The sequence below is a fragment of the Coffea eugenioides genome, chromosome 3, assembly GCF_003713205.1.
Source record: "Coffea eugenioides isolate CCC68of chromosome 3, Ceug_1.0, whole genome shotgun sequence".
Taxonomy (NCBI): Eukaryota; Viridiplantae; Streptophyta; class Magnoliopsida; order Gentianales; family Rubiaceae; genus Coffea; species Coffea eugenioides.
The window spans coordinates 18,158,172-18,166,823 of NC_040037.1; the positions used below are offsets into that span (position 1 = coordinate 18,158,172).

Here is an 8,652-nt window from a genome sequence, read left to right on the forward strand (position 1 = left end):
AATACACTGTTATCTGATCAAATAAATTACATATCATTAAATCACATTGATCAAGTATTGAAAACAAGTGTCCAATTCAATCAGGTATTTGGAAACACTCACCAAAAGTCTAGTGCCTCTCAAAGTCACGTTCAGGTCCAACTCCTTGGGTGGAATCCAAATCTACGATAAAATATCATTTGCGAATATAAAACTCTCTAGAGTGCGAAACATAGGAGTTTCGCTTCAAGAAAATCAAGTAAATGCAACTTGTTTAAGTAGTATTCAAGATACTTATCAAATTCCGAACAATTCATGCTCGCTCTTAAAACTTTGAAACTTTGAAGTAATTATACTTGAAATACCATTTGAGTCGAAGAAATGGAGAAAATGTATTTCTATTAGTCGTAAATTTCATTTTTTCAAGGGTACAAGTTTCGGCCGAATTCTAACTTATATATCTCAATAAAAGAAGATGCAAATACCCTAGATGGTTCAAATGGTATTCGTCCTCAAATTCTTACCTAGTCCTCGAGTGCAAATTTGGGCAGCACACCCTTTATATTTAGCTATTTTTCAGCCATTTATGGATTCATTCCTGTCCTCAATCAGTCCCAAAGTCACCCACAGATAATCTCATCACAATAGCCGTTCAATAGGCTTAATTTCATACAATTACAGACCAAGCTAGAAAAGTGACCTGAAATAAGGTTTAAGACATAGAACAAAAAGACAGGTTCGACGTCTCTTAGCGTATCAGACACAACCGAAGCTACGCTTATCGGATTGGGGTAAAATTTATACCGTTTCGAAACTAAGCCAAAGGGCTACAACTTTGATGAAGACAACTCAACCCAGTTCATAGCGTCTCTGGGTCAAATTTACAAATTACAGAACCAGAATTTCACCATTAGGCTGGTTAACAGCACTGTGTTCAAATGACAATAACTTAGGCTACAAAAGTCCAATTGAGGCGTTTTCAAGTGCGTTGGAAATTTAAAACATAGCACTACAACTTTTGTGTTTTGGCCAAATACTAATTTAGTATGGATCAGGGTGAAAAAATGCGGCCAAAATGATGAAATGTCAAAACTGTCCACAGAGCTCTACCTATGGTAGTCAAGGGTATTTTGTCTTTTCATGTACTACAGTACTCGTATTGAGCTGAAATTTTACAAGCAGATATAAAACATCATTTCCTACAACTTTCATGTTTTGAGCTAAGGCTAATTCGGTCTCCACCATGGCCGAATGGAACAGGTCAGAACAGGGCAATCTAAAAACTCAAACGTGGAATTTAGTGAATTCAAAGTATAAATTTCACATTTCTAGCTTGAACCACTACTACAACTTTCTATACAAGATTATATACACCATATACCATCTAAACAACAAGAAATATAAGTGAACAATTCAAAACCCTAACTCACAAATCCACAACTACAATCATCAAAATCACTTAAGTAGGTATCACAAGCCAAGAATACAAGTTGCTACATAACTTAAACAAGCTTAGGGGGGAAAAGCAGCCATAATACCTCAAAACCCCCAAAATAAGTTGTGATACAAGAACTTTCTTCCTCCCAAAAGTTCCACCAAGCTCACCTCCAAGCTTTCCCAAAGATTGATCGAAGTAGAATCACGTTTCATGTTAATTTTCTCAAGAATCAAGCAAAGTTGTTATGGTGGAAATGGAGTTTTCTCTCCTCTCTTTTCCCTCTCCAAACTCACGGCCAAATGTAGGAAAAAGTGCAGGAATTTTGGTCCAAAACAAAGTTAAGAAGATAGGAAATTTGTTGGTCAAACTTGGTTGGCCAACACTTGTCAAGCCACCATTGGTCCTCTTGTTTTTTTTTTCTTTCTTCCTTTTATTTTGGTAAAAAATGGTGGCTGTTTTATAGGATATTTTAGGGGTGATTAGCTGAAATAAAATCAAGGTGATTAAGGTAATAAAGTAGTGTTTAAGTGGTGTACTCACTCGGTAACAAACGGTACACTTCGGTTCACACCGTTTTTCCTTAATTCGTGTATAATAGGGTTTTAACTTATAATTCACTAACTTATTATTATCACTTCTAATCACACACTTAATATCATCTAAAACTCACTCTTTAATCACTAAATTTATACATAGTCTATACCGATTAATTACACTACCAAAATACGTAAAACCTTGAATTTACGCTAACTACAAACCTAAATGAAAAACCCTTGATTCTAGGGTGAATTGCAATTCTTAAGGGGGTAAATAAGTAGTAAAGCTATTATAAGATAATGAATTTCAAATAAAAGGAAATTTTAAGACAAATATGATGGATTTTACAATTCCATAGATTAAAATTAGGTTTTCGACTAAAATATGAGAGATTTAAGAAAACCTATTAGTCACAAGTAAAACTAGGGTGTTGAGTACAAGTAGGCTTTCTAATCTTTAAAACAAAATAATGTCTTAAAATAAAAAATAAAATATAGAAACCGTAATATCCTAAAAGTCGGGGTATCACAGTTTATGAGGAATATTGTGGGTTGAAGTAGTGATTGAGGAATTTTCTATTGAAGTAGTTATGTTGTGAGGGTTTGCTATATGAATTATTGAGGTATTATGTGCTAGATGGCCTTGTCTAAAAGAATTTTCAACTTTTGTGCATCAATTCTAGTTTAAGGGTTTCGAATTGGGGGCTTAATTGTGATTGGTTTTGGAGCTATCAATTGGCTCAAATTGAAGGAGTATTGTGGCCTAATTAAGGGTGTTGTATGGCCTATGATTTGTATGTGTAATTGTGATTAGGGTTGTAATCGAATCGAGTCGAGCCCGAGTATCGCCATACTCGAGCTCGACTCGACATAGAGATAGGGGTGCTCGATCTCGAGTGAGTAGTATTATTGGAGCTCGAGCTTGAGCTCGAAACTTGCTCTCAGTACTCGAGCTCGACTCGCATGGGCTCGAGTCCATTCGAGCATTCGAGCCTTATCAAGCTCTATCGAGCTCGAGTTATTAAATTTCATTTTCTTGATAATTTTTGAGTGAAAAGTCATTATTGCCCTTTTAAAATTTTTATATAATTTGAAACATTTCGTAAATTCGACAATTTTTTTGGGTATAATGGTAATTTTATATATTAAATAATATATATAATTTTAATAATAATATATTAAATAATTAAAATTAATATGCTCGATAAGGCTCGTCAAGCCTCCGAGCATCTCTTCTGGATGCTCGAGCTCGACTCGATTGCCTTATCGAGCTGCTCGAGCTCGACTCGAACTCGGTTTGACCGAGTTCGAGTCAAGCTTTTGACCGAGCTGCTCGTGTTACAACCGTAATTGTGATTGAATTGAGATGTGATTGGTGATGTATTGTAGGATGAAAAATAAAGAAATTAAGGGAAAGTGCTGTCCAATCTTTGAGAGCATTTGATTGCTTTGAGTTTGAGTTAACTCTTGGTAGAAATGAAGGGCTTGGACTTGATCGAGAAAACTGTCTATGATGGATGGTTCATGAGCTGTGGTTGGTGAGTGATTCCACAACTATTTGCAAAGTTACTTTTCGAACTATTTCTTGCATTGCTTACTCAATTGCATATCATGAGAGCTTGCATGTGTATCATGAAATGATTTGGCTCCAATGAGTTCTTGGGAAGTCTGGTGCTTAAAACCAACGTCTCCACCACTGTTTATTTGGAGCACCGATGGCTCCCTATTACTGTTTGACTGTTAATTGATCTATTTGAGCGTTGGATGTTTAAGTACACTGATTTCACTGGCTCACCAGAGCAATAAACGTACATTTGATTACTGATTCATGACATCATTGAAATGAACTATTGTGAAACATAATTGATTACTGATTTTTATTGGACACTCGCTGAGCTTCTAACTCACTCCAAAATATTTTTCCTCCACAGGGATCGAGACAAAGGAAGCACTTATAGTACTTATTGGTGACTGGATGGAATGTCTCTGTACAGTTTGAATTTAGATTCATCTTGTGTAATAGTGGGGATTGTATGAATGTTTGGAATTGGAACGAATGTATGTGTACGTTCCACGCTTGGAAACTAGTATTCAATTCATTTGTGGTATGTAAGTTCGTGAAGCTATTGAAGACGTAATATTTGAGTTTTGTGTTGCAATTTATTTGAGGACTGTAGTGAGCTCCGGCGAGAGTTGGGCAGGCGGTCCGCCGAACCCTTTGATTCGCCTTAGAGGGAGGTGGGGCTGTCACAGAAATTGTGTAGGAATGATGGCCGAATCTGTCCTGTTTTTGCCGTGCCTTTATTTCAAATTTTTGATACTCAAATGACTGTGAAACTAATGTATATATGTTGAATATGGTGTGTAGAAAGTTTCGACCAAAAATCATTTGAATTGGTTGAGTAAAACTTGAAATTTCGAAATGTAAAGGAATCTGGAAATGTGTTCAGGCAGCTTGAACAGTGTTTTTTTGAAAGAACATATCTCTTTGTACAGACGTCAAAATCGAGTGCCGTTTGTGGTATTTGAAACTAGACATTTGTGGATTTCCAATGGTATAAAATTCACTTTCTAGTTCGAAATGGTGAGTCGTAGTGAGTCGGTAAAATTGCTGCAATGTTCTGCTAGCCTATCCGAGAGAAAAGTAGAAGCTGCATTTTGTGGCTCTATTTTCTCTTACTTATGAATTGATTTTGAAAATGATTTGTTCTGATGAAATGTAACCTTATAATTCTAGTTTCCAACGCCACCAACCAATCTCAATCCCAAGTTGTATTGAGTGAAATATTATTCAATTTCCAAACTGCGGCAAAGCTGGAAAACCCTTTCTTTTGCTGGCCGATTGGTTTAGTTGTTTGTGAAATGTTTTATTTTGAAATTTTGATGTCAACCAACTATCAATTGTTATGAAATGTTTCTTGGACGTTGGTTTCACAAATGAACCAAAATGGGACTGATTTCATGGTGCAAAGTGTTTGAAAAGGGAAAAGAAAGCAAGAAGACAGATTTGTCTTGGAAATTTCTCGAACTTTGGTAATTTTGTTAACTACCTTCCCGTACGAGTTTTTACATGAAATTTCATATGGGAGTTTAAATGTACCAAATGTAGTGTTATTCTAAGACCATTTCGATACCCAAATGATGTGCCAAAGTTGTTCTTCAAATCTGGAAAATTTACTGAACAATCTTCAAATTTTGGCCAACTTATCTTGACGCTCAAAACTCTGAATTTAATTCCGTTTGTTGTGTTTGAAACCTTGGCTGAAATTCTTATTGTGTTACAAATTTCAGATGCTAGTTCACTTTTTGTAAATTTTGTCGAATTTCCAAAGTTTGCCGAAAAGCAAGACCGAATCTGTCTTATAGGCTCAAATCAGCCAATTTGAGCTGAAATTTGAATGTTTTTCGTATAGAATCTTGGAAAAGTGTCTTCTAGGAAATTTTAGTACTTTGAACCAAGATTCCAACGGTACTAAGTTTTCCAATTTTGGACCTACTGAGTGCAAGATCTGATTTTTCTAAATTTGGTGCGCAAAGCTGAAATCTGCCGATTTCTTAGAAAATGAAATTTTGGGAACTTGACTTCTTATCTTGATATTGATATAGCGTTTTGAACCCAATTTCATGGGGGATACGAGTTTCCTTAGTAACTTTAAAATCCTCACTTTTGAATCTTGACTTTCGATAAAGTGAATCTCTTATAAAGACATTGACTTGAACTTTAAAGCAAGTGTGCATTCTTCTTTGTTTGATAAGAAATTTGTGAATGTGTGAGAGTGATTGTAGGTCATTTTTCTTCAGGCGATCAAGAAGGTCTCGAAGAGAATCCCGAAGCAGATCGTTAAAGACTTTCTCACTCACTTTTATTTTGACTTGGTGAGTGTCGAATGCATATTATGTGGTTAAGTAAGTGAATTGTTTTGCATCAATTACGTGAATTTGGAATTTTTGAATCGAGTGTATACTTTATCGCACTCGTTTTCTTTCAAATGAAAATTATATTCGAATTTGGCTATGTGCATTGTACTTGAAACCGTCGATTGGAGCGCTGTCTCATCGACTCATATTCGTATAGTTATAATTCGTATTCTTGATTTGTAATTGTGATTCGTATTTGGAATCGTCAAATGGAGTGCTGCTCATTGACTTATATTCATATTCGTATTCGGGGAACGCCCAAACTCATAGGCTAACCTTGCGACTCGAGCAGACATGGGCTTGGTCGGGAAGCTTGGTGAACCATGAGATATTCGTAAAGCTTGATCTATTTGAGAGATCTCGCTTGGCATACTCGAGTAGTATCGCCTTTTAAATGATGAGCGGGCCCGGAACAGGGAGTGTAATGGTGAACGGATTCGTGAAATAAAGCGGTATTCTACAGACTAAAAATACCTATGCGGATGACGGAGTGTCATCACGCGGAGGTATATGATCGAGACTCGGTAAAGCAAGTGGAACCTGCTCTTGAGAGTTCCCGTATCCTTATCAAGTGTGTTTTGTGTTATTTTGTGAATTACTTGAATGTTATAACTTTATTTCTCGTATGAGTTTATTACTACTTGAATTACGTGCTTGCATAATTTTCTTGGCCTCACGAGTATTCACTCACCCCATTAGATTTGTTTTTCTTAACAGAATCGGATGAAAAGATTTTTGGAGAAAAGCCGACTAGATTACTCTTTTGAATAGTACCTTGGTTGTAATTATTTAGTCGACTTATAATGGTTGTATTATTGGGATTTGATGTATCTTTTGAGAACTCGTGATGTAAGATTTGAACGTTTACCTAAGGAAGTGACTTTGATGCAGTTTGACTTTTATTATGGGTTGTTTACTTTTAAGTTTGAACTAGAATTGTATCGATTCCTGGCGAGAGTTGGGCAAGTGTTCCGCGGATACCTTTGGGTTCGCGCTTGGGAGAGGTGGGGGCGTCACAAACTCACTCAACCCTAATTGTCTAGCCAATGTCATAGGCATTAAGGAGACCCTAGCACCCAAATCACATAAAACCTTAGAAAATTCGATATTACCAATGGTGCAAGGGATGGAGAAGCTTCTCGGATCATTCAATTTAGGTGACAATTTATTCTGGATAATAGTATTGCACTCCTTAGCCAATGCAATTGTCTCATAGTCCTCCAACTTTCTCTTCTTTGTCATTATTTCCTTTAAAAACTTTACATAAGAAGGGATCTGCAAATTTGTATCAACAAAAGGGAATGCTAAAATGCAAGTGTTTAAAAATCATCACAAACTTTTCAAATTCTTTATCAACCCTTGATTGCTTTAATTTATTTGGAAATGGTGTCAGTGGTGGAATAGGAATAGTTTCAGAATTTGAAGGTTCACTCACAATTTCTTTTCCTTTATTTCTATCCCCTTCACTCCTTACTACCTCCTCACTCTTCTCCTCTTCTTTTTTCTCCCATTCTTTTTCCTTTTCTTTCCTAACAACTTGAGGTTCATTCAATTGCTTGCCACTACATAGGGTAATAGTCTTAACATGCTTTCTTGGATTAACCTTAGTTTTACTAGGTAGTTCCCATTGACTCCTATTATTTACAGCATTAGCTATTTGCCTAATTTGGACTCCAACATTCCTATACATGCTTGTAAGTTGATCCATCCTCCCCTCAATGCTTTCCATTCTTTGTGTGGTAGCACTAGTTAACTTATCCATTCTATCATTCGTCGCATTACTAGTCTCTCAATTGCTAATTTCCAAGAAGACTTGGTCTCCTGAGATGATTGCTTTGGCTGGAAACCAGGTGGATTTGTCGGCCTTTGTTGATTTCCTTGTTCCTTCCATCCAAAATTAGGATGGTTTCGCCACCCCGCATTGTAGGTATTAGAATATGGGTTGTTTTGGGATTGATGATTATAATTATTGAGATACTATGCCTATTCAATACTAGCACAAATAGATTCATCATGATTATCTCCACACAGAGTACAACAAGCAACAATTGTGTTCAAATTAGAAGTCAAACTTGAACCAACTTGCTTATTAAGTATTTTGACCACATTATCCATTTTAGCATTCAAGGAAGTCAAACTATCAATTTTAAACATACCTGTGGGTCTTCTTGTGTTAACTCGCTCATTGGTCCATTCCATTGGTAATTATTTGCAGTCATTTCCTCTATTAGTTGTTGAGCTTCCTTGGACAACTTACCCATCAAAGCTCCACCAACTACTGTATCTACGTGAGCCTTTGTTGGATAGATGAGTCCATTGTAGAATGTTTGGACTATGAGCCAATCGGGTAAACCATGGTAAGGGCATCTTTGTTGTAACTCTCGATAGTGCTCCCAAGCCTCATACAATGTCTCTGCTTCCTGTTGATAAGAACTAGTTATATCCATATGAAATTTAGCAGTCTTGCTAGGTGGAAAGAACTTATTGAAAAAAACTTTTGGTAAATCGCCCAAGTGGTAAAGGTATTAGAAGAATGTGATTGTAACCAAACCTTGGCCTTGTCTTTTAATGAGAATGGGAAAAATCTGAGGCAAATTGCATCATCACTAACACCATTATGCTTAATTGTATTGTAAATTTCTAAAAATGTAGACAAATAAGAATTCAAGTCTTCAGTTGCATTACTTCTAAATTGAGATTGTTGCACCATTTGTATAAGAGATGGTTTAATCTCAAAATATTAGCATTTATCATAAGTCTCACTATGCTCATTCGTAATCC

At 36.2% G+C, this 8,652-nt stretch overlaps 1 non-coding gene across 1 annotated transcript; it reads left to right on the forward strand.

The window, feature by feature from the left end:
* The first annotated feature begins 8,220 nt into the window (after window positions 1–8,220).
* Window positions 8,221–8,326, forward strand: LOC113767213. The gene has a single exon (XR_003467932.1). It is a non-coding gene; the product is annotated as a small nucleolar RNA R71 (small nucleolar RNA).
* The last annotated feature ends 326 nt before the right edge of the window (window positions 8,327–8,652 follow it).